The sequence below is a fragment of the Saccopteryx leptura genome, chromosome 7 (assembly GCF_036850995.1).
Source record: "Saccopteryx leptura isolate mSacLep1 chromosome 7, mSacLep1_pri_phased_curated, whole genome shotgun sequence".
Lineage (NCBI taxonomy): Eukaryota > Metazoa > Chordata > Mammalia > Chiroptera > Emballonuridae > Saccopteryx > Saccopteryx leptura.
In genome coordinates, this window is record NC_089509.1 from 53,679,866 (window position 1) to 53,707,455 (window position 27,590).

Genomic DNA, 27,590 nt, shown 5'->3' on the forward strand with positions numbered 1-27,590 from the left:
TATGTGTGATTATGTCTCTCTTAAAATGTTTGTTCTTATCTTTGCCCATTTCTCAATTGAAGTGTTTTCATCGTTATAAAACTGTTTCAATTTTCTATATTTTATATCAGTTTTGATAAGATATACCTCCTATTCATTTTGTTTAAATTTCCAGATTAGTGCCATAATTTCTCTGAATATTTTTGTTGTTCTTTAATCTTTGCTAAAACTGTAGGTATGTTCTCATTTATACCCAAATATCTTTTATTTGCATCTTCTCTCTATGTTCTCCAGCTATTATTGGTTAACATTTACACAGTGTACCTTTCCTATCCTTTTATTGTCAATTTGTCTGTTTTCTCAGAGCTTCTTATACATAGCAAATGGCTGGGTTTGTTTTCATATGCAGTTTAATAATCTCTACTTTTAATTGGTCATTTAAGATTATTTCCATTTGTTGTGATCAGTAAACTGCTTGGAGTTGTTTTAATCATCTTTAAACTTTTTCTATGCATCTTCCTCCCTCTCGCCCCTGTTTTGCCCCTTTGTATTTTGGATTGACAAGGGATATTTTTTTATTCCATTGTTTTTCCTCTACTGATTTGGTAGTCTTTTATTTATATTTTAGTGGTTGCCTTAGAAATTTTACTATCATACTCAATAAAGTCTAATGTTAATCAATATGTTAACCCTAACCTAAAATTATACAAGGATCATGGGCCCTATAATGTTTATTATTGCTGACCTTCTCTTCTTTCACATTACCATTTATCTTGTTTTATTCCCTAAATTAGAAATTGTTATGGTTATATAATTAGTGTTTATTTAGATTTATCTGCTATTAAACAGGTTTTTTCCCACCACTGTTTCTCACATTTCAGACTTTCCTTTTGAGAACATTTTTCTTCTTCTAAGAAGACTATAACTTCAATATTTCCTTAGTGAATGCCTTATTGTTAGAATCTCTAGTTAGTTGTTTGTCTTGTTTTTTAAGGGAAATACTTCTATTTTATCTTCATTCTTAAGAGGTAGTTTATATTTATTCTGAAGATTATTTTTTTCTCAGTACTTTGAAGATACTATTTTATTGGTTTAGTGGCCCCATTGTTGTTCTTCAGAATCTTACATTCGAATTTGTATCCTTTGGAACTCTTCTGTCTTTGTCTGGCTATGTTGAAGAACCCCTCTTTATCTTTGATGTTCTGCAGTTTTGCTAGATATGTCTCATTGTGGATTTACAAAAATGTATTGCTTATTATGATGTTCTTCTTTTATATATGGATTAACGTTTTTTATCAGTTCTGAAATTTTTCTACCAAATTTTGAATTTAACGCTCATATCTCCTTATCTCCAACCTTTCTAACTGGAACTACAATTGCATTTCTATGATTAATGTTCTAATATTATTCTCATGTCTTTTAACTTCTCTTTAATAATTTTCATCTTTTATCTATATAATTGTATTAGATCTAGGTCTTTATCTGCATCAAATCTCCTAAGTTGACTGTAGATGAAAATAGAGTAGTGCAGTAAAGGATGACTTAGGAAGTAATTAGAGTCATATCAAAAATAGAGGAGAGAATTCATTCTTTCCCTAGGTAGTTTACATTAGTAACCACTATTTTTATTGTTCTATTCATTGTAGAATATCTATAAAACTTATGCTATATAATTAAGTGAGGTTTTCACTTAAATGACTTTTTAATTCATTACCTGTTTTAAAGACATAAACTTTAAACTTGGACTTGGTAAACATGTTAAGAACACTACTCTTTTATGGATTCTTGCTGTATTGGCCAAGAGTTTGCTTAAAGGTTTTAATCACTGTAAAAAAAAAATAGAAGACTGGATAAAGAAGATGTGGCACATATACACCATGGTATACTATTCAGCCATAAGAAATGATGACATCGGATCATTTACAACATAATGGTGGGATCTTGATAACATTATATGGAGTGAAATAAGTAAATAAAAAGCAACAACAAGAACTGCAGGATTCCATACATTGGTGGGACATAAAAACGAGACTAAGAGACATGGACAAGAGTGGGGTTATGGGGGGTGGAGGGAGGGAAGGAGGGAGAGGGGGAGGGGGAGGGGCACAAAGAAAACTAGATAGAAGGTGACGGAGGACAATCTGACTTTGGGAGATGGGTGTGCAACATAATTGAATGACAAGATAACCTGGACATGTTTTATTTGAATATATGTACCCTGATTTATTGATGTCACCCATTAAAATTAATAAAAATGTATTTATAAAAAAAGTGAGACTTTATTAAGCTTCAAACTTCAATTAAGAATGTTAAGAGTTAATGCAGTAATATTTGTGTGCAAGCCTTGATTTATTTGGTAAGGGATCATCTTCTAAATCTTTTTACCTGCATCTGTAAGAAAGCATGAATGACCTAAGCCAGCACCATATTCTGTGAATGTGTGATTTATTGTTTTTCAAAAAGTCATGAGTTCAACAAATACAGCTGAAATCTCCTGCTATTGAACAGATTTATTTCTTATTGACTTCCTTCAAAAGTATGTGACTGCAGGACTGTCTTTCTACTGTTCTTAGCAGTGATAATTGGTCATACTTAGTATTTCTTGTTATACACTAACTTAAGTTACAGAGCTACAATTCTAAAATTTGTTTTTAAATTTTAACATATTATGCTTCATAGCCCTTAAGTTTATTGTGTCGTAAGTCCCCCTCCCCCACAGATTACAATACAATCTCTTTTCATTTTATAAAGAATTTGGATTAACACATACTGTTTGATGACAGAAGTCGAGTTAAGGATACATTCTATATATCCGATGATATACTGTAATAACATTCAGATACCAGAGATATTTCTTTTACTCCTTATGTTGATGGTTCTTCTTCTTTCCTGCTTTTCTCCCTCCCTTTCTGCTTTCCTTTCTTCTCCCCCCCCCCCCACCAAATCTGGAAATTATGTGGAGTCACTGTGTTGACACTGTTCCCTTTTATAATGAGTTCAGCATTTGTGAGCATCAGCATTTGAGGCTTATATAGAAATAACTTCTTGATTATTCATGGTGATAAAGGTGGACAGCAGTGAGGGAGCAAAAGCCCTCTGCACTGTTGGAGCTGGCAGCCAATATGATAGGGTTGGGAGACTTCATGACCCTTGATGCTATCCCTCAAGACTTAAATTCTACCATTAGCAATTTGATCCTTTGGGTTAGGACATTGCCCCTTATCAAAATGCAAATCCCTCTGGGTCAGAAGATGCCTTAAGCTGTTCTCATTCATCAACATCATATGACTAATTCATATATTGGATTCTTTCCAACAGCACTAGCCCGAGAGCAGGTTTTGTCAAGAGAACTGGAGAGATTCAGTTTGAAAGGAGTAGAGACTAGATGAGGTCACAGAACATCCAGAGAGCAGTGGGAGGCCATTGCAGCAGGAGAGAAAGAACAGCTGGAGTTTGAAGAGGCTCAAGAGAAACTCATCTAATTCCCATTTTTGCCCATCCTTACTCCTCATTGTGAATTTTTATTTTTAATGAGGAAAAAAATACACATGAACACCCTATGAACCTAGAGCAGGAGGTATAGTTTCTTGCATAATTTCATATGGAATCACATTAGACAAGACTCACAGAGAGTGGGAAGCATTATAGAAGTTCACTTGTAAGTGATCAAAAGCGAAAAGGAGGCCAGGGGTTAGAGGTTATTATTATATTTACAGAACTTTAGAACAAATATATGTAATTCTGATAATAACTGTTAAAACTAGGCACAAAAACTGGTCATAAGTCTTATTTCAATTCAAGAGTTAAATCTTCATTTCTCCATGCTAGAGTTGGATATGTTTGTATATGCTTCCTTTGCCTCCTAATATTTAGTAAACATGTCCAGTGTCCTTACTTATATAAATTTATTACTAGTGTTGTGGGGAATACAGTGGAATAAGAGAAACAAAAGAGCTGCCCATGTAACTACCAAAGGGCTTCAAGAAGGAAATAAAGTAATAAATATGATGCAAGGTAGAGTATGATGTGAGCTCTCCGGGAAGTACAGATGGAGCACAATGTCATGTACCAAGAGCATAAAGTAATGCTCAGCCTTTTCATTATAAATAATGTTCAGCCATTGCTATAAAAATTGCCAGTTGATGGTGGTCGGGGACAGTTACTTTCATGTAGAACACCTAAGGAAAGAAATCAGTTATCCACTGAGATAAATTAACCAGGGAATTCACCATTGATGAAAAGAGTTTCTTCTCCCACCTTTGTTAGAAATTCTCAAAGATCCATAAGCTTCAAGGAAGAAAATAAATTAAAATGTCTCATGGAGCTTTTTTTGAGATTATTCCTTTTGAGTCAGAATTCCTCCTTATCATAATGAAGTAGGGTTCGAAGTTGGGAGATATCAAAGGCTAAAGGTTAGGGCAGGGACTTTTTGAGCTGAGGTGGTTGAAGGCTCCAAGGCTAAGGGAAGTTTCAAAGTGGACAAGTGTGTGGGAATGCATGACCCAGAATTTCAGAAGGGAAACTGAATGGATCATACATTAGAAGGAGCCAGGACAGGTACTGAAGTCAGGTATGAAGCTAGAATTCTGTAAGTTAGTTTTATGGGCTCCCACAGTAAATATTCATGTCCATAACTTACTTTTATAGAGTGTATGAGAGAAGGATCTGAGCTCAAACTTGGTGGGCCAGGGGCTGAGAGGATATTACCAGTTATGCCAAATTAAGTCTTCCTTGAACAGCTCAGCATTTCTATCTTTGTGTTCTCATACTGCTTAATAATAAGTAAGGAAAACCATTCTTGCAGAATTCTAAGCCACATGCATTTATTTAGCAGTTACTGTGTTCTGGACTCTGATGAGTATGCATGGAGAGTCAGGTGGAAGTAGTTGGAGCTCCAGAATCTACAGTCCAAAAGGCATATGTAGGACACAGGCGAGCCAGACATAGGTAAGTTGCACATCTTTCTGTGATGCTGGCCAAGGGCTGAACTTAGAAGACAAGCTTCACCTTTTAAACAGTCATGATTAAACCCCCAAAGAACTCACATGAGTAATTATAGAATCGTGCTTCACAACCTTTTCATAGCTTGATGTATTATAACAAGTTGAACTTACAACTCATACCTTTGAAAGACTGATGAGGACAAAAGAAATAGGCTTTCTCCAGGTGACCTTCAGGGAACTTAGGAATTATATATTTTGTGCCTTCATGTCCCGTCCTCCTGCCCATCTGTTCCTTTCACTCAAGGTTCTGGAATAGTATGCCATGGGCAGGATTTTCACTTCTCAATATAGAACTGTGTGCTTTACCTCCTGGTCCCACTGACTCCCTGAGAAGAAATCTTTGTCCTTGTATTTTGTGAGAGACAACAAACATTGACTTTGTTGTTAGTGTAGGTGAGCCTTCGCTCATCCAGCAGGCTATACTTTCAATCGCAAATAAGTGTCCTAAATTTTCAGATTATAATGCCCTGAAAGATCAACGTTTAATCAGTTATTGATTACAACTTCAGGGGCTCTGTGTCCAGAATAAAAGCAGAGTGGCTTATCCTATGGTAAGTAACTCCCCTTCACTTCAAGTTTTTAAGTTGTGTAAATACCTTAAACCAGGTTTCTTCAACAGCAGTGTCAGGATTGTGACATTTTATGCTAGTTGTACAGCTAAAACGATTCTTTAGCAATGTGTTGAAAAGCAATGTGAGTTCGCTTTGAATCTTTGATTAGGTTTAATAGCTTTACTGTCAGATGAAGAATCATGGTCTTTCTCTTCTACTTTGCAGTTTGTATTTACACCTCCTTGCATTTGGTAAAAGCAAAGTAACAGGCTCTGCCCATTGGCAATGATGACTTCTTTATTTTCATCAGTGCAGAGAAAAAAAAAACTTGGCACAATAGGGTGTAAAACCCCTTCGCTCAGCCATTTTAAATTTTAGTAGTTCTATGTGTACCCTTATAGAGAGGCGACTTTGTGAAACTAAATGTCAGCATATCTACTCATTTGATTTCACATGAGAAATTTTGCTAGATAGAAAGAACTATCAGGTTCAATTTAGGAAATAAGATTAAGAATTTTTTTAATCTTGTCTATTTACAAGCTTTGGTGATGTAACCATTTATAAGCATACCTTGGTGTAATATTTTATTTAATGGGAGAAAAATCAATGCTAATTCTCTTTTCAACACAGTGGGGCTCAATTTGTCTAACCCCCGTAGGGTGTGGTCAGAGTAAATGAACTGCAAAGAAAGTGCCCATTAAGGAGTGGCGCCGGTATTTCTGAATCTCTGTTGGATGACAATAATTGTTAATAATTTATTCCTTTTCCTCTCTGTAGACTGCATTTTAAAAAATAATTTCTTCTAGAAGTGTTTGTGCTGAGCTTTGTGGGGTTTCTTTTCTCACATGCACTAGTATCTTTAGTCATATGTCACTAATTTAAGAAATAGGTTTTTTCCCTTTTGGTGAAAATAATTTGGAGTTAGACAAAGTAAGTGTCTCAGTACCTGTATACTTGCCCCTCAGGTAGGACTCTGTTTAGGCTCCTAACAGAGAAATGAAGTAATGGGTGAGTATGAGATGGAATTTCGCATCATTTTTATATAAATGATCAGATGTAAATATTTTTGGCTTTGTGAGTCCTACAGTCTCTGTCACAGCTACTCAGCTCTGCTGGTAGCACAACAGGCATAAGCAACACATAAATGAATGAGCAGTAATGGTAGTTGTGTTCTAATTAAACTTTATTGACAAAAGCAGGATAGATTTGGCCTATATGCTATAGTTTGCTGACCCCTGGAATAGGCCTTCTGAGGATTATATTTTGACACATTACTAAACAAATAGTGACCACATATATATTTTTTTACATGTCCATACAGAGAACATGGTGAAGTTCCTTTGGAAAATGAAAAGTAATTTAAAATATGCCCTAACATCAGCAAGCCCTTGTTCAAGGCTTGCAGGAGCTTAGGCAACAAGTGTCGAGTAAAGGGCAGAAGAGAAGCAGATGAGACCTGGGCAGAGGCACCAAACAGCCGCTCCCACCGGGCATGTTTCTCCACATATTAATCCCCTGGGGTAGAGTGCATTGAAGCAGGAGTACAGGGAGGGATCTCACTGTGGGAGAAGGTCTAACCAGGAACCATTCTCGCCAATATGTCCATTCCAAATCAGAATCCATCACGGGCTCAAGGAAGTAGGAGTTATCATGTTAATTGGTCTCTAGCCTGGTAGACAGTTCAGAGAAGAGAGTCGATCCAAGTAGGACTATTGGACTGCTCGGTAGCCACCACTTTGGACTGATAGAAGCTGTCTGTGTTGGGGAAATGTTGGGGGAGCTGATAGAGGTACAGGAGCTGATGGGAGAAAGCAAAGGGTGCAGATGAGACATTCAGAAAAGTAGAAACTTTCTGCAGAACTTAGACACTCAAGTTTTTCCCAGACAGTCTAATTTCTGGGACAATGCAACATTTATTTAAGGAAACTCTGGATTCTATGACTGAGTTTCTAAGCTATAGATCAGGTAGATGTCTGAGGTAGCACTACTGAGGCTGGAGAAGGGGATCATCAAGTCCCAGGAACTAGGCAGCAGATGACCAGATAGGTGGTATGCATTATGCTCACATACAAAAAAAATGACGAGGCCAGAAATGAACTCTTTCTTTATAAAGTCTCATTTATACCTCCTCAGGAAAACCAGACACAATGCCTAACACTGCATTGTTCCCTGAGAGACTTAGCTACTGAGAGTCATATTATCTACCTTTTTATTTTTGACACATAAAGAACTTTTACATTATAAAAAGATTTTAAAAGATGCAGTGAGAATTTAACTTGAAAATGGAAGCATTTTCAAGATGAAGAGTAGAAACAAAGAGCAGCATAATAGGCATTCTGTTCAGTAGACATTTCAAGTTAACATGAGTTATTGTATTGTAGAAAATTATTTTGAATAAAGAGAACAATACTTAGCCTTTATGTGTGTATTTCTATACTCATAAAACATTCTAACATTTTATGAGAAGGATTTTTTAATATACTTACAAATGGAACTAAAGAAGAATGCTTAATATTAATTATAGAAAGGCAATGTAAAAGTAAAGCTTCTCTAGCCATAAGAAGAGCCTGGTGACTTTGCATACCATTTGTGTAGGTTTATTATGCCTTTTGCTAAAAGAGGTTCTCTATTTGCTCTTTAATGAAGTGCAGGAGCCTGACCAGGCAGTGGCACAGTGGGTAGAGGGTCGGACTGGGACATGGAGGACCCAGATTCGAGGCCCCAAGGTCACCAGCTGGAGCGCGGGCTCATCTGGTTTGAGCAAGGCTCACCAGCTTGGGCCCAAGGTCACTGGCTTGAGCAAGGGGTCACTCGGTCTGCTGTAGCCTCCAGTCAAGGCACATATGAGAAAGCAATCAATGAACAACTAAGGAGCTGCAACGAAGAATTAATGCTTCTCATCTCTCTCCCTTCCTGTCTGTCCCTTTCTTTATCTCTCTTTGTCTCTGTCACAAAAAATAAATGAAGTGCAGGATTTACCATCAGTGGAGAATGGTAGCCACCCTTTTACTTTACAATCAGAGGCTTCTGTACATAAGCTTTGCCCAAGAGGAAAAGCCTATTTCGGGTCTAAGATATTAACATCTATATGTTAACAAAGCTAGAAAAAGAAAGAAAAAAAGCCTTAGCTCAGGACCTCATGACTCTTTAGCAACCACATGTGGGGAGCTGTTCTTTGACTGACAGAAACAAAGGAGCTGAATTTGGTATTAATGGAACAGAGATGCCTGCTAAGTGAGGGGACAGGTAAGACAGCTAAATGCACCACTGATTGTCCTGAGTGCCCTCAAATCTCAGGATACAGCTATGTGTGAAAAGTGGAGCCATGTTAGAATATCTACCCACCTGGGTTCCCAGACTGATTCTAGAAAACAACCACATGCCAGACAGCCCACCAGCACTGGTGAAGGCCCCACTGTGTTCAGAATATTGGAGAGAGGGGCCATTTCATGGAAGCCGAGAACCCACATCCAACTAGTCACCTAAATTTGAAACATAGGATGTGAGTAGCACTCATTTTAAGTAAAGAAAAAGAAATAGAAAAACTAAGGTCATAGCAAAGTCTACTAGAGGAAGTCTAGATTAGAGGCATACCCAGGAGGAATACCCAGAGCCCCGCCTCTCTGCAGAAACCGCTAGCAAGCCTTGGGTCCCTCATTCTCAGCTGGCCCTTGGTCTAGTCATGCTAGGCCACAACAGTCCCTGACCAACAGGTGAAACCCAACCAAGTATCCTGCTGAGAAGTGAGACCTTTGGTGTGGCTCTGAGGTTCCTGGTCCATAAGCCACTTGCTTAATCCCCCACTTTTCATGCAGACAGTTGAGTTCAGACACTTAAAAAAGCCCTGTGAAGCTTTTTTCATTTCCAAGCGCTCTTGTGTCTGCACTGAACCGGCCTCCTACAGAGGTTCTGAAATGCAATGCCCCCACAGTCTTCATATCCCTCCTTCTGCCCTTTCTGTGAAAATGCGAAAAAATTTCTTACTCACCAGCTGGTTTGTCTTGATGCCAAACAACTCACGTGGTAATTGGTTTAATTGCCATAAATTGACTTACCAATGTTTTAGAAGAATTATAACTCTGTATTGCAGGCCTTCTTTGTTCAGACAGCTTCCATGCAGGTCAGTGTGGGGCTCTTATAAAAGATTCATTCTTTTGTCTTCCGTCACCTTCTATCTGGTTCTCTTTGTGCCCCTCTCCTCCCCCCTCTCCCTCCCTCTCCTACCCCCCCCAACCACCACACTCTTGTCCATGTCTCTTAGTCTCGTTTTTATGTCCCATCAATGTATGGAATCATGCAGTTCTTAGTTTTTTCTGATTTACTTATTTCACTTCGTATAATGTTATCAAGATCCATCCATGTTGTGGTAAATGATCCAATGTCATCATTTCTTATGGCTGAGTAGTATTCCATAGTGTATATGTGCCACATCTTCTTTATCCAGTCATCTATTGAAGGGCTTTTTGGTTGTTTCCATGTCTTGGCCACTGTGAACAATGCTGCAGTGAACATGGGGCTGCATGTGTCTTTACGTATCAATGTGTTTTTTGGGGGGATTTTTTTTGTATTTTTTTTTTCTGAAGCTGGAAATGGGGAGAGACAGTCAGACAGACTCCCGCATGCGCCCGACCGGGATCCACCCGGCACGCCCACCAGGGGTGACGCTCTGCCCACCAGGGGGCGATGCTCTGCCCCTCCGGGGCGTCGCTCTGCTGTGACCAGAGCCACTCTAGCGCCTGGGGCAGAGAGAGGCCAAGGAGCCATCCCCAGCGCCCGGGCCATCTTTGCTCCAATGGAGCCCTGGCTGCGGGAGGGGAAGAGAGAGACAGAGAGGAAGGGGGAGGGGTGGAGAAGCAAATGGGCGCTTCTCCTATGTGCCCTGGCCGGGAATCGAACCCAGGTCCCCCGCACACCAGGCCGACGCTCTACCGCTGAGCCAACCGGCCAGGGCCCGTATCAATGTTTTTGAGTTTTGGGGGTATATACCCTGTAGAGGGATTGCTGGGTCATATAGTAGTTCTATTTTTAGTTTTTTGAGTAACCACCATACTTTCTTCCATAATGGTTGTACTACTTTACATTCCCACCAACAGTAAATGAGGATTCCTTTTTCTCCACAGCTCCTCCAACAAGACAGGCCCTTATTACCTGTCTTGTTGATAATAGCTAATCTAACAGGTGTGAGGTGGTATCTCATTGTAGTTTTGATTTGCATTTCTCTTATAACTAATGAAGATGAGTATCTTTTCATATATCTGTTGGCCATTTGTATTTCTTCCTGGGAGAAGTGTCTGTTCATGTCCTCTTCCCATTTTTTTATTGGATTGTTTGTTTGTTTGTTGTTGAATTTTATGAGTTCTTTGTATATTTTGGATATCAGGCCCTTATCTGTGCTGTTGTTTGAAAATATCATCTCCCATTTCGTTGGCTGTCTGTTTGTTTTGTTGTCAGTTTCTCTGTGCATTAAAATTTATATTTAAAAAATGCATTCTTTTGGGTGCTCAAATAAGGGGGGAAAGCCCCAGAAGGCATTTGCTTAGCCTCTCCATTCAGTTTGCACTGTAATAAACGGGGGTTTGCTACTTCTGTGCCTGCTTCATACAATAGGAATGATGGAAAAATGAATACTTTAGGACAAAGGCAATAAAGTATGGCTAATGAAGGAATGATTTGCTTTGAATGCCAATTGCATTCTGTTATTGATCTTCTGTGGAATTCAGATTTCAGATAGGAAAAATGTCCAACATACTTAAGAATAAATTCTAAAGCAAGTATCTCTGATGATGGCTATGAAAGTTTCTAACTTGCTTACATTACATTTTCAGATGCGCCCTGATACTTAAATTTATAACTTTTCCTGTTACTTTCATTTCTAGATTCTATGGGTTAATAAAATTGCAGAGTGAACATTTCATGGGTTATAATAATCAGAAAGAGGCTATAATATAGCGTATCTCTTAAGTCTGCACTGGAATTACCTGGAGAGTTTATTTAAGACAGATTCCTGGGACATGTCCAGAGACTTTGAGCCAGAAGGTCTGGGAGTGCTAACGAATCAGCATTCATACTAAATACTCCCCTTGTTTCTGTGCTTGGGGCCCTTGATCATATTTTGAGAAAAACTGCAGTAGAGTAATCCTGCTTTTGAATTGGGTTTCACAGAACACATATAAGAAAAAGCACAAGAAGATAAGAGGCTTAAAATAACTGAAACCAGAGCAGAGATCAAGCTTCTGGTTCAGAGTCAAATGCCAAACGGGAGGAGAGGATAAAAGGAGCATACACAGCCAGGCCCCTCTCCAAGTCCACATCTTACAGGAGAACCCAGAGCTAATCTCCCGGTCTCCTGTTCCCCCCTGAGTTCAGTCCTCCTGTTCCTAAGGAATAAAGGTGAGTTTTAGTAAGCAACACTGCAGTTAGAAAAAGGAGGCCTACTCAATTCCAAAAGAAGAAAAGTAAAAGTGTCAATCATAATGTAATGTCTGCCCTACAAAGTATATATTTTAAAACATCTGTAGAGCATACTTAGAGTTCATCCAGATCTTTATTTTGTGTGCAGAGACAGGCAGTGCTTGCCCAGACTTCTGTTTAAATGTGTGCTCCTTCACTTGAACAACATCTGCTGAGTATGTTGTGGGGCGTGACAGGACAACATGGTGTGCAGCCATGCACAGACAGTCCCCAGTTAAACACATGACATCCCAAAGGCTGCTTTGTAACTTAGATAGTTAACATCTAGAGCATAGTTTCCTCTGGAATGCTTACCCAAACCTTAACCATCACTTTGGTTAACTGCTCAAGCCAGTCCACAAAAGGCTCTTTAATCTGTAACATAACTAAAGCAGAGTATGGATTAAATTACCTGGCAGAGCTATGGAAGTGGATATCTCCATGAAGCCCCCTGGAAGAGGAGGAAAAGAGGAAGAATATTTTGTTCTCTGACCTGGATTCAAGGCCGACCCTAGGCTATAAAATTGTCTGCCTCCCTCCCCCATCCCCAGTCAAAATTCACATTCCTAAATTCATTTGATTTGAACTAAATGTAATGAAAAGAAATTTGGAGAGATTTGATTAAATGAATAAGTGACCAATAATCCCTAACTTGCCAGGGTATATTTGCCTTTAAAATAAATCTCTAATTGTTGAAACAGTATAGTATAGTGTTAGAACTATGTGGACATGAAAGAGAAATGTTAGATTATCTGGGGGAACAGGGGATTATTAGCAGGCTGGACTTGTCTAGAAATCTACACCTAGTCTGTCCCCCAGGATGCTTCTCACAGTAACACCAACAATTTCTATTTCTCCACTTCCAAATACTCGGATTTTCCAAAGGTTCTGCATCATGCTCTGAAGCAGCCACTATGAAGGCAGTTAGGCCACCAGTGTTTGTGTAGTGGACAAGGGTTGGGTGTGGAGGCAAAGGGGACCAGCATTTGAATATATGAATCATTTCTGAGATGAGTTCTACCGGTACTGAAAAATGGATTGGCCTATATAGACAAATTCCCATACTGATTATACATAAATGTACCTGGTGTTAGTGGCAGATCACGTTAATTAACACAAACTTACACTTCTTAGTGATATGCTGCGATCAATACTGTTCTATTATGATATCCATCTGTAATTAATTTTGGCAGGCTAAACAGCAGAGTGTGGCTGCTCAGGGAATGGAATTTGAAATACACATTGCTTTACTTGTGCACTAGTGAATTGGTTAACCCTTAAGGGGATGGAAGAAGTAATTTCATATTATTGCTCTCTATTGATGTATTTCAACCAGAGAACCTTTGCAGAGACAATAATTGTAACAACATACTTACTACAGAATTCCAGAAGTGGAAAGAGAAAGAAACAATGTAGATATCCAAGAGAATCTTGGGGCTAGAGTAGAAATCAGCAGGAAGGACTGGTCAGTGTACTGGCATTTACTGCAGAAGCTGGACACATCTGTTTTACTCCATTCACTCTTTAATGTTGAGACGCAGTGTAGTAGAGCAGTAAGTAGAGGCGCTTCTCTGGTCCAAATGAATGGGTTCAAATCCCATCTTGTACCACTGATTGCCCATGATGTTTGGGGAAAGTTACATATTTTCTCAAGTATCCTTCTCCTCATCTGTAATATGGGACTAATAATAGTTATTATCATCATTACTTCAGAGGAAACATTAAAGAAGACATGCCTTCAAGAGGCCTGGCACCCCGTAAGCATTCACAAAGTGTAAGCTGTTATTAGGTTGAGGGACATAATTTGCTTTCGTGGCCATTCCGTTCAGTGTAATAAGGGCTACGTGTAAAGCATCCAAGTCTATCCAACAGAATCGTTACACTGTAGGCCAACTCTGCAATCCCTGCAACCCTAGGAATCTGGAATGACAAGACATACTATTTCTCAAAGCTTCCCTTCAGTGACCTCACGTTTCTGACCATATGGGTAGCTCAGTCGCCAGCTGAAAAAGAATGATTAGTTTCTGGAGGGACGTGGTCATCTCCACTGTAATCACAGGACTGATCACAGTTAGAACAAGAGAGACAGGCCTTGTATGTACAAAGGTCAGCCTCTGGTTGATTTAATTTGGTTGCCTATTTACTTTGAGACTGTGGGCCATGTCCAGCACTAGGATATCCAGGGTGCGCACGAATAAACCAGCCCATAATTCCCAATGTGACAGCAGTCCCCCCAGGTCAAGGAGAGGAACAAATTCCCAAGCTCAGGACTGAAGAAATTGTCACATGTTCCCTCTTCATTATGCAGTGCTGTAACTTATTTGCTCTTTGTCCCTCATTCTGATGAGCACCAAACTCACTCAAAATATACTAAGAGATAGTTTTTATTAAATATGCTATTAAGAAAAAAGTAGTTTCTCTTTTAGCACTGTAGGTAATTACTGAAATATATGAATTCAAATGGGAGAGGAATTAGTATGGGTTTTTGCTCTTTTCATCTTCCCAGATTTCACCCTTTCCCTTCCTCTTCTTTCCCTCTATTCCCAGCTCTGTCAATTAGGCCTGTAGTGAGAACATGTAATGATGTCCTGAGAGCCCCTTTAAGAGAGCCCTTTGATATATGGTCCAGCCCGACCAAGCATATGTAGTCTTGGATTATAATCACCTATGCTATCCCTGTCTGCTTCATTAGATCATAGCTCCTTGAAGATTGGGATCATGTGTTTTCATCATTTTTTTACCCCTGCTTCACACCCCTCTCCATGTTGGCAACTGGCTCTGAGACACTTTGAGATGATGTCAGTAATGGGAGACACAGGAAGGAGGGAAGCCCGGGAGGCACGCTCAGCAGCCCACAGTCTGGTGCTCCTGGAGAGCAGGCTCATCCCTGAGGACACTCCAGGATCTGTGCTGGGCCGGACAGCGACTCCAGCCTCTGCCCTGACTTTGCCTCCTTGGCTTCTGCTCCCCACCACTGCTCCACCCTCTGCCCCAACTCCAGCTCCCTCGTGTCTTCTCTTGTCTCCTGATCTCTGTCCAAGGCATTTTATTTCTCTGCGGATCTCTCCATTTTAGTGACATCTCTGAGAGTCTCATACTTAAACACTCAGGATGAGTGTTTGGTTAGAGTAGTTATCACACAGGGCTGTCACATCTAGTTCCCTCATAGGTCAGAGTCTGCTCTGCAGATGGCCAGGCTCAGACCCCAGTCACCTGCGGTCCAGAGTAACTGGGCTACCAACAGCACACGTGTCCACAGGGGCACAGGCCGTTTGTGAGCACTGCACGCAGAGAGAAGCTGTCCATGTGGGAGGGCCTCAGCCTTGCAACACCTTCCCTCCCGCAAAGAGAACACGCCCATGGGAAATGCTTCCTTTGTCTATACGCACCGCAGGGTTTCATCCACTCATCTATTGATGGGTCATAAAAGAATATGAATTCTTACCATTGTAGCAACATCAATGCACTTAGAAAGTATTATGTTCCATGAATAAGTCAGGCAAAGAAAGATAAATACCACATGATTTCATGCATATGTGGAATCTAAAGAACAAAATAAATGAACAAACAAAATTGAAACAGACTCATGGATACAGAGAAGAGTGTGATGGCTGCCAGAGGGGAGGAGAGTTGGGGGAGTAGGTGACAGAGGTGAAAGGATTGAGAAGTACAAACTGGCAGTTACAGAATAGTCACAGGGATGTCACGTACAGCACAGGGAGTATAGTCAATGATACTGTAATAACTGTGCATGGTGCCAGGTGGGCACTGGAAGTATCAGGGGGGACTCTTTGTAAAGTATGTGATTGTCTACTCACTATGCTGCACACCTGAAATCAATACAAAATAATACTGAAGGTAAACTGTAATTGCAAATAAATTAATTTTAAAAATGTTTCCTGACTGGCCAACTGGCTCTGGGGGCTGAGCCTTTGCCTTAGGCATAGAAAATAACAGATTTTTTTTTTTAAGATGACCACAAGCCTGAATACAACTGCTAAATTCCAACACTGTGTAAGACACAAAGGAGAGAATGATTGACTAAAATGCTGTCCTCATGCTCAAGGTGCCCACCAGTAACAAAAGACAGCTATATAAGCCTCGAAGAACAGCAGCATATGACAATGGCTAAGAGCATGGGCTTTGGACACCAGTTCAAATTATGGACTTTCTATTTACCAGCTGATTGACTTTATCTTCCCTCGGATTCCTTTTCCTCAGTTTCCTCATCTGTAAGGTGCAGCCTTGTACTGGGAATATACAGAGAAGGAAGGATGCTCAAGGAAGTGAGCTCGCAGCCACACAGCCTGGGGCTTTTGGAGAACTGGAATACGGAGATAGTAGTTCCTTACTTGCATGATGTTATAATACATAATTTTTGTGTGTGTGACACAGACAGAGACAGAGTCAGAGTCAGAGAGAGAGACAGATAGGGGCAGACAGACAGGAAGGGAGAGAGATGAGAAGCATCAATTCTTCACTGTGGCACCTTAGTTGTTCATTGATTGTTTTCTCATATGTGCCTTGACCGGGGGACTACAGCAGAGCCACTGACCCCTTGCTCAAGCCAGCGACCTTGGGCTCAAGCTGGTGAGTCTTGCTCAAACCAGATGAGCCCATGCTCAAGCCGGCAACCTTAGGATTTTGAACCTGGGTCCCCCACGTCCCAGTCCAATGCTCTATCCACTGAGCCATTACCTGGTCAGACATAATACATAAATTTGTGCATAAATCACCTAGCACCTGTGCCTGGCACACAGAGAGATCTTACTGAAGAATAGCCATATATTTTCTAATGTGCCCTGAATATTAAAATGGAAGTATCCAGAAAGTGCCGCGGAAGGGAAAAAAAAAAGGAGAAAGCAGAGGTCAGAGAAGCCCCTACTGAGAGGTAGTTGTTTAGAGCAAGCAAGCCAGGAGTTGGCAGGGTCAAGGCTGCACCCAGGAACACAGTGGTGAGTGTGTCCTTTGTGCTACCCTGTGGTGCTGCAACCTTCCCTCCATTCTGGCCAGGGGAGTGAGAGACAGCCATGCAGGGGACAGCTGAGGCCTGCCGTGCGCTCAGGGGGGCTGCAGCCTGGTCTGCGAGAAGCTACTCTAAGTGACTGTTCTGTTATGATGGGAGAACTCCGAATTTCTACAGATTTGCACTGGGTTTGTGTTCACCTAGGCCTATTAAGGTGTTGTTATAGCCAAGATGCCATTTTAAGATTTGTTTATTTAAGTATATACAATAACTGCTCCCGGAGAAAGCATTGTTGTGAAAATTACATGACTGCATCCCTGGGTTTATTTAGCTCAGGGGTTTTCTACCATCAGTGGAGTCTCAACCCAAAGTACTAGTTGAAACATCTAATTAACGGCCAACCCAGTTGTTAGAGAAGGACTTAAGAGTTCATTTTAAAGGTACAGCCATATTTAGTTTACTTCGCTGAAAAATTAAACACGAAAATAATAGCCGCAGAGACTTTTTCGCCCTATGTGATTGTTTTAGAACAGAGAGGGAAATTTTATACTTAAGTTTCCAATTAAAGTTAAAGAGCCCCTTTTATAATAAATGAAGAGAACTAATTTTGACCAGAGGTCACAGTATATATAGCATTCCCTGGAATTATGATGTCGGTGATACTTTTGTGAATCACTCTAAGTATAAGGACCCTGGGAATGGGAAGCGAATTGTTCTGATGAATGAAGGAAGCTGGATATCACAGCAGCCCGTGTCCTCTGAGACCATCAGGCCAGCTCTGACCTGCAACATGCTGAGCAAGTGGGTAATCAGGGACAGTGCCGTGCACTAACATGACAGGGGGGACCTGCTCAAAACCCGGCCCGAACATCACCATCACCCTTTTTCTCGGAAATAAAGTTAAATGCTAAACATTTTTTCGGTTTTTACAGTTTTCCTTTTAGACCTAAGGAAATTGTCTTCTATTACCAGATGAATTTTTCCTTAAAGATTTATTAACACAGAGGTTGATCTAAAGAGGAGCAGTTGGCATTTGCATGCCTTTGGCTTCTCCAGTAGTTTCTTAAGCTATCTAATAAGTATAACTCATTTCTGTATCGTCTGTGCATTGGGATGTTTAATAAATATCATGAGATAATAATTTAACATTCCGCTAAAGGAAGAAAAAAAGGGATAAAAATGTCACCCGTGTCTTTGGCATTCATGTTACAGGACTTATAACATTTTTACTACCTACACCATTGCATACACTAGACTGAGAATTTGGGCTGCAGCATATCTGAACCGGAGGTGCAGCAGGGGGCCTTGTAATTCATGTTACATGTGATTATTTGACCTTACATTCCCTAAGAACAGCCTCTCCTGTGTGATGTGTTCCTTGGCAGTATTGCAGTATTGTTCCAAGACTTAGGTAACTCTTCCAAATGCAAAAGTGAAAACATAGTGAAATAGTGCTCACCTAGTGATAGTCCTCTTTGGAATAATAAAAACAAGTTCAAGTTTGGATTTCAGTAGCAGTTTTCTCTTCTGCACCAAAAGATAGGTTTTCAAATGACGATGCTAGATTTTACAAAGCACCATTTCCTTCCGAACATTGCTGTTTGCCATTATCAGATCCTCACTCCTTGAGGAAATGGCATTTATATGGAAAAAGTACATTTGTAAAATTTAGGAATATAGTCATAACTTGGATATGTGTTCCTAGGAAGAATACATTTCTAGTCAGTAGATTCACAGTATTTTTTTTTCTCTATGTAAGTATATATTTGTTTTACCCATTCTTATAGTATTGTATGGTGATACTGCAAATTAGGCACTTTTTCATTTATTCCCCTGGATGTTTAAGGGGAAGCTGAAGCATGGGAACAAGAGGGATTGTTTGAAAGAGCTCTTAACCTTGTAACCCATTATCATAGATTTGTAACTAGCCAGGGCAAATAAACCCCACCCCCTGTTATTTCTTAAGCATCATTCTGATTCAACATCTATAAATGGAGATTAAAAAATTGATTCTGTCCCACCCCCAACATCTCTACAGGTTAAAAAGTCTGACTATGCAAGGGGTTACTCGGTCTGCTGAAGGCCTGTGGTCAAGGCACATATAAGAAAGCAATCAATAAACAACTAAGGTGTTGCAATGCACAATGAAAACTAATGATTGATGCTTCTCATCTCTCCGTTCCTGTCTGTCTGTCCCTGTCTATCCCTCTCTCTGACTCTCTCTCTCTGTCTCTATAAAAGAAAAAAAAAGTCTGACTACGACAAATACATTCAAACAAGACATTTAGTCTACATATTTAAGAATAGTGTCAGAGCTCATGGAGGTCTACCGGAAAGTTCTGTCCGTTTCAATCACAACAAGTTTCAACACGTAAACATATGTTTATTTGGCGTATGTGTGCCTCTCTATTTTTATCACTTAATGTATACATACTGACATAGCAAATTAACTAAAACAAAGTTGATTCACGTTAGTCTTATGTATGAAGCGATAGTGTACCCATGGCTACTGATAAAGTTCATTTACGCCACTGTAATTTTTACGAATTTCAGCAAGGAAGAAATGCTACAGAAGCATGTAGAAATTTATTGAAAGTGTTTGGTGAAGGTATAGTTTCTGATAGGACATGCAGAAGATGGTTCAAAAAATTCAAAACAGGTGATTTCAACCTTTCTGATAAGCCACGTTGGTAGTCCAGCTTTGATCGATGACGATGTTGTTAAGACCATGTTGGAGCAAGATCCTTTTCTGACAACATCGGTGATCGCAAAAAGGCTTAATTCAGCTCAGCAAACTATTTTGGACCAAATTCGGAAGATAGGATTGGTGTGGAAATATTCAAGATGGGTGTCACATGAATTAAGTCAGAAGAATTTGGATGCTCGAGTCGTCATATGCACATATCTGCTTGCTCAGAACAAAATCGAGCCCTTCTTGAACCAGATGATAACTGGGGATGAAAAGTGGATTACCTACGAAAACATCGTAAGGAAAAGGGCATATATATTGTGAACCCGGAAAACCTAGCCCTTCCACCTCTAAACCAAATTTGACTCTGAATAAGAGAATGTTGTGTATATGGTGGGACATTCGAGGACCAATACATTTTGAGCTTTAAAACCGAATGAAAAGCTCAATTCGGAGAAATATTGTCAGCAACTGGATAATTTAAAGACAGCAGTTCAAGAAAAGAGGCTGGCGATGTTCAATAGGAAGAACATCATACTGCATCATGATAATGCCAGGCCACATGCTGCTTTGGGGACTCGTCAAAAAATTGCAGAACTAGGCTGGGAAATTCTGTTGCATCCACCATATTCCCCAGACTTAGCACCCTCTGACTATCACTTGTTTTTGTCCTTACAAAATTATTTGAAGGACAAAAAATTCAAAAATGAAGAAGATATCAAACAAGCACTGGTTCAATTTTTTGCATCAAGAGATAAAACATTTTTCAAAAATGGGATATACAAATTGCCCTCACGCTGGCAAGAAATCATTAATAATAATGGCAATTATATTATTTAATAAAGTTTATTGACGGTAAGAAAAATTTGTATTTTGTTTTATTCCAAAAATGGACAGAACTTTCTGGTAGACCGTATATCTAAGTTCTAAACAATCTACCTCTTGTTCATTGATGACTCCCTACCCACAATGCCTGGCACATAAAGATGTACAATCAGTGTTAGTTGAATCAATCTAGAACATTGAGAAAGTAAGAAAATCCAAATTTGAAAGGGAAAAGGTCAGATTCCAACTTCTTATTTTCCCCTTTACCAATTAAAATAAAAATACATAAGGAAAGTTGCTTAAAATACATGTACTATTTAATAAGTCATTAAAAAGTAGCACCCCATATATACCACCCAATAATCCTCTTTGTTTTGGATTCAATTTTTTTTAATTTTTACTTGTTGACGTTAGCGAGAGAGGAGGGGAAGAACTGAGACAGAGAGAGAAACAGGAACATAGATTTGCTCCTGTATGTGCCCTGACTGGGGTCGAACCGGCCACCTCTGTGCTTCAGGACAATGCTCTAACCAACCCATCTATCCAGCCAGGGCAAAAGAAAATATTTTTTTAGTCCCTACATCTCTTAGTACAATGGTACTTCATAATTGAATGAAAATAAAATTTGAAACTATTTTCATATAAATCCATTAAAATGCTGCACTTATCAATACATGAAATTCAGATTACAAGACCAAGAATATGGCATTTCAGAGAACTATTTCTCCTACTCTGCTGTCTTTGCAATTGTAATGGTCTTTTGAGAGAAAATGTACTATCACTACAACAAAACTGCAATTATAACTAGAAATTTCAATAGCAGTGAAAATGGGTCCTCCTGCCACTGAGGTCAGCCAAATGCCATGGAAGTCTTAAGACAGTTTTAAAGAAAGAAGTTGCTTTCTGAATTCAAAAGAAGTCTAGACTGGAAAAAAACCTAATGAACTAGGTAAATGTTAAGAAGACAGCTGTTTCTTCCATGATGATTTATTTATGGGCTGATGAGGCTGACACCCTTCACACTTACACGAGTTTGAGATGTGTGCAGACTCCTTTGTGAAGAAAGAACTCCACCCAACTTTCCCTGAGAGGCTAGAGAGGAATTTAGGTTGAACATTTTGTGTACAGGTTTTCAGAAGTGGCTCAATTTAGCTAACTTCAGACTGAAATAGTGAGAAAAACCAATAAGATCCCAGAGGCAAAATTCTGGGGAAAATAATCTTTCAACAAAATGCTGGCTTTAGACCACAAAAAGAACTCTGTTAGAGTTGTGATTTTAAAACAATTGCTATCATTCTTGCCCAGGGGGTAAATAAGCCTGAGACTCTTCAGCCATGGAGTAAACTTACAGCTGTTATTAAAATGCATTTTTTTCTTCATAGAAACTACTAATATATGTTTTATAATTGATCTCTAGGTTTTATAATAACTAAGTTGCAATTATAGTTAAAAGAATTTAAAACATTGAACACTTTACCAAATACCAAGCTTGTATACAGAATGATCCTAGGTATTCTGAAATGTCACAGTGGATTACTATGCAGATTCTTCTTGAAATATAAAATAAATGCTAAAAATATTCATAAAAATGAAGATCAGGAAGAAGAATATTCTCTTTCAACTTTTAGTTGGCTTCTTCTATTAATAATGATCAGAAAGGCCTGAAGGAACAATTTTGGTTAAATAAGTTTATTAGTAGAAAAGTAAATAAACACCTCAGAATGTGCATAAGAGCTCTGTTTTAAACCAAGCATAGACTGGCCAGCATCTGTGCAGACAGATTTTGGTCTGTTCTTCTCCTCTATAGCCTACTCTCTGTCCAACAGAGTCATTTGAGAACTCTATTAAACTCTTCCGGTGTGAAAATAAAAGCTAGCATATTTGTGTTAAAAAAAAATAGAAGATTTTTGATTCTTGGTTTATCTCTGTTCCTAAAGTAAAGAACTAAGTAGTCTTAAAAGGAACAAAGGAAAACATGAGCTTTAAGAATATTCTTGAAGACAAACGATCCTCATCCTGATGAGTTTTCATAAAGGACCAAAAGTTTGGGAAAAACACAGTCAAGAATCATTTATAATGTAAGTATAGGAGGTGCTTTTGGTAATGGAATCCTTCTATGATTAAAAGGTGTGGAATGTAAAGAACTCAATTTTTGTGTGTTATGGGAAGAGATACCCTGCATTAAAACATAAAAATTACCTTAATTTTCAACAGCAAGATTTGTTGCAATGAGAAGTTCCCTTTTTTAGGTTTAAGGGCTCCAAATAGCACTATAGTCTGCATTATACACAATGTGCCCCTTTCCTTCACAGCATTCCCTGATCTAGTCAAGTCAGTGAGTTCCAAATAATCCTCACTGAGTGACCAGCATCAGTCCCCATGACTATATTAATAAATTAACCCTAAATAGATTATAACCTTGAAAAGTTAGCTTCTCATTTTCCCCTTTCAATTACATTATATTGTCCATACTTTTCACTAAATAGAGTTATTAATAATTTAAGAGTAGGGGGTTGTAATTGCATAGCTGAGGAGATGTGCAGATACTAACTGATGCCCTGCATGATTGGGTTAGTACCAGGAATAGTCCTACCTTGTTTTCATTTTACAAATGTCTAAATTAGGTTGGCAGAAGTGCAAAAAGAGCATTCATTTTTATTTATGCATCTTGAATACACTTTTTATAAATAGGTAGCATAAATAAGTTTTATAATTCTATTCCTTGATAAACATATTTTTTGAGAAAAAATAATAATTATTTTTTGATGTAGCCCCAATTAGTTAAAGGGCCCAAAACATAACAGAGCTAATAATGAATGCAAATAAAAAGTCTACCATAATGCATACCTTCAGCCCTAGATTTATTAGAACATGAATACATTAGAATATAAGTCATAGCTTTCTACACTGGATCTTGATCTTTGTGGGTAGACCGACTGCTTGGTGTGAACCAAGAAAGTCTTGGTAGTCCATGCTTCACAAAGGCCAGAAAAAGCAAGTTGGGGGTATAGTTGTACAGACTCTTTCTTTGGGGATTGCTGGCATGTCATGCCTTTGAGTGAACCATCACCAGATAATGTGGAGACAAGAACCTTAACCCACTTCAGAAAATACTTCTCACAGGCATTTTGAAAAAAGCAGGGATCCTGTCCAGTTCGGAGGTCACCAGACTTGGTTAAATAAATCTCACCCTTTGATCTCTGTGGCTGTGTGAAATGGCTTAACTGAAAAAGGCAACCGGGAGACCCAGCCTAGTGTGAGGGCACTTTTTTCCTGCAGTTGGACTACTTCATGGTTCCTGACGCATTATGGAATTATTATATGGCTGTGTATAATGACTATGGTTTATATTTGTACACTGAAGAGAAACAGAAACCCAGGTAAGTTTAACGAGAACCTTCTCTCCATTGTTTCGCTTGGAGCTATGGCAAATTTGTGAGTTCAAAAGGAAGAGGGAGCCCTTGGGTGTAAGGTTAGTTGGAACAAATGGTATCTTACTAGCGGAAAAGTACAAACAATCAATAAATCGTTTGTTCTTGATCAGAGGTCATTCTGAATAGGTTTTATTTCTAAACAATTGGATTCATAACCAGAATTTGCCTGTTGACCAAATGAACCTTATTTTTTGTTTGTTGGCTTGCTTCTGTTATAGCAAATAAAAATATATCATTTGTATAAGGATCAAGTAATATTTTTATGACAATATAACAGGATACCAAATTTGACTTGATAATACATACACTTAAAAATGCTTTAAACCCTAAGTTTAAACTCAGTCAGTGCATCTTAGAAAAATGCCTTTTCTTCATTGAATAATTATAGAACTAACAAATAGTGGGCATTAACTCTGTAATCTGAAGTATATAGTAACACCATATACATAGATAAACCTTGTAGCACTATAATAAGTTTACACGTACTTGATATTTTCCTCATAATCTGGCTAAGGATCTTCCAAAAACATGTAAACTCTCTTGCCATCTATTAACACATTACTAGAGAAGTGAATGACACCTTGGAGGAGACCAAGTGAAAGCACCCTTCCTTTGCCAATCTGCCAATGGGTTTGCTTGCCTCTCTTCAGTGGGGTGAAGAGGGTTATTCATAGGATTCTCCTTCCATCACATGGTATTTTAAATGACGTTCACTCCCCACCCCAAACACACTAGCTAGATGCAAAGTGATTTGACTCCCTCAGGTTACTGATGCTCAAAGATATTTATCTTGATAGATAAGTAGAAAGATATTATCTACTTGGTTTTGTATCCAAAGAAGGAAGGTACACATGACTAAGCCTGACAAATTTGTCGCTGAGAAATCAAATTTGGAACCAGTGTCAAAGAAGAGATTTGTGATTGGCAGGAGGAGTACTTAAAATCAGTGATGTGAACATTTCAACGGTATATGAGTCTCAGAGGATTACTTTCGTTTGTTGCTCCTAGGAAATAAGGTAAACCATTCTACAGAAACCTCAGCCATGTAGTAAAATTCCACGTCTGTGTTAACTTGCCAGGTTGAGAAGGGAAGCAAGCAGTTTAGTCAAACTTAGCCTTCAGTAAACTTTGTTATAAAGTATCTTCTCCAAGGGAGATTTGTAGGAGAAAAGAAAGTTTATAAAACTTTACAGTTCTAACTAGGGAGGCATTCTGTTAAATATGTGAAGAAACTTCTAAACCCTGTCGTAATACATTCACTCAATGCCTCCCTGTAACCAACATTTTTCTCTACTCCAAATAGAAGGACTAGGTTTATTTACATCTGGCTGGAATTTTTTTGTTTTGGTTCATTTTTTAATAAGGAAAATAAAGCCATCATGGACTGAAAATGGTGAGCAAAAAGACCTCTCTGCTCAGTGTTTAGCATTACCTTCTGTTAAGTTACCTTCTGCTTAAAGCCTGTGAGCTAGTATGGCATCCACTCTGGATGGGTTAGGGTGTGGAATGAAGATGTAGTTACAAATTCTACTCACAGTAGAGGCAAATTTTTTTAGCGAGAAAGAAAGTCAGGGGCAGACAGCAGGGGAAAGAGATGAAAAGCATCAACTTGGTGTTGCAACACTTTAGTTGTTCATTAATTGCTTTCTCATATGTGCTTTGACTGGGGGGCTTCAGTTGAGCTGGTGACCCCTTGTTCAAACCAGCAACCTTGGGCTCAAGCCAGCAACCATGTTTATGATCCCACACTCAAGCCAGCGACCCCGCGCTCAAACTGGTGACCTCGAGGTTTTGAACCTGGGTTCTTAGAATCCCAGGTCAATGCTCTATCCACTGCAACACCACTTGGTCAGGCTAGAGGCAATTATTTTGATGACAGGAACAGACCTATTCTCAAAGATATTAGAACAAATTAAAGTATTAGAGATTTAAGTTGACATCTGGAAAAACAAAGGTTATTCCCAGTGTGTATAGTAGTCATTGACCTCTGACAGAGTCATAAAATGCACCTTTCTCTTGGTGTTGTCACCAGCAATTCACTCAGACACCTAAAATTTCCCTACTTTTTTTAAATGCACTTAAGGTTTCCTGAAGTATATGAGAGACATTTGAAAGTTGCAAGGTCTGACTGTGCTTGACAGCAGCTGTGAGACGATTCTAACAGTGGTGAGGTGCCTTTGGGTCCCAGTTGCTTTCACTAGTGCCTTGATGGTCAATCAGAATCTTGTTACCTTTGCTATTCTGTTTAGGGAATTATCGCTTAACAGTACCCTAGTCATCTTAGGAAGGTAATATATTTTCAGAGTTGTCTAATTTTCTCCTCTTTAAAGAATTAACTAATATAAGAATTTTTTCCAGTAGGTTGCAGTAGGGAAGAAATTTATTTGAAATTGTACAAAGTTAGTTGGATTCTCCTGGATGTATCTAGTGTCCATGGGCAGGCAACCCAGCAGCCTGGTCCAGCCCCGTTAGTGGCAGAGAAGCCCCTGAGCTCTAAGACCTTGTCGCTATGACCTCAGCCTGCGCAGAGCCTGGAGAACGCCAGATGTGGTGTGCTGCAAGAAATAAGACTGCAGCCACACCCCATAGCTCTCCTCCAAGGTTAGGGGAGAATCGAGTCCTTTGCTGAATTTCCTACATCTCAGTGCCTTATGTTTTTAATTTGATTTTTTTAATGTTTACTTTATTGACTTTAGAGAGAGAGGAAGGAAGGAAGAGGGAAGGAAGAAAGGAAGGAAGGAAGGAAGGAAGGAAGGAAGGAAGGAAGGAAGGAAGGAAGGAAGGGAGGGAGGAAGGAAAGAAGGAAGGAAGGAAGGAAGGAAGGAAGGAAGGAAGGAAGGAAGGAAGGAAGGAAGGAAGGAAGGAAGGAAGGAAGGAAGGAAAAGAAGAGAAGAGAAGAGAAGAGAAAAGAAAGAAAAGAAAAGAAAAGAAAAGAAAAGAAAAGAAAAGAAAAGAAAAGAAAAAAGAAAATAAAAGAAAAGAAAAGAAAAGAAAAGAAAAGAAAAGAAAAAAGAAAAGAAAAGAAAAGAAAGAAATATTGATCCATTCCTGGATGTGCCCTGACCCGGGATCAAACCAGCAACCACTGTGCTTGCGGACGATGCTCTACCCACAGAGCCATACAGCCAGGGCATGAGTGCCATATATTTTCATTGTTTTGAATTTTCATTTTCATGTTTTAAAAATCTGTACAATATGATTCACTTTCTGATGTATATTTTTATGAGTTTTGACAAATGTAGTCATATATATACCTGGCCTGTGGTGGTGCAGTGGGTAAAACGTCAATCCAGAACATTGTTGTCACTGGTTTGAAACCCGGGTTTGCCTGGTCCCAAGGCACAAAAGGAAGAGCTGATGCTTCTAGCTTCTCCCCACCGCCTTCTCTTTCTCCCCCCTCTTTCTAAAAGTCAATTAATAAAAAAAATGTAGTCATATAAACACCACTATGCTTAAGAATCGGAATGCTTCCATTATTGTGACCCAAAAAAATCCATTATGCAACTGCTTTGTAGTCATACTCTCTCCCACCCTTAACAGGGAACAGAACTATTCTGTCTCTATAGCTGCATCATTTCAGAATATCATATGAATGGACTCATATAGTATATAGCCTATTGAATCTGACATCTTTTGCTTAGCATAATGTATTTGAGATTCTCCAAACATATTATATGTATTATATGTGTGTAG

The 27,590-nt window shown here is 39.1% G+C and overlaps 1 long non-coding RNA gene and 1 pseudogene across 1 annotated transcript in view; one reads left to right on the top strand and one right to left on the bottom strand.

The window, feature by feature from the left end:
• LOC136378656 (uncharacterized) overlaps window positions 1–27,590 on the top strand; it is a 548,249-nt gene that overhangs the window by 459,040 nt on the left and 61,619 nt on the right. The gene's annotated exons all lie outside the window — the stretch shown is intronic.
• The window catches only part of LOC136378672 (large ribosomal subunit protein uL24-like), a 39,998-nt pseudogene that overhangs the window by 12,039 nt on the left and 369 nt on the right, over window positions 1–27,590 (bottom strand).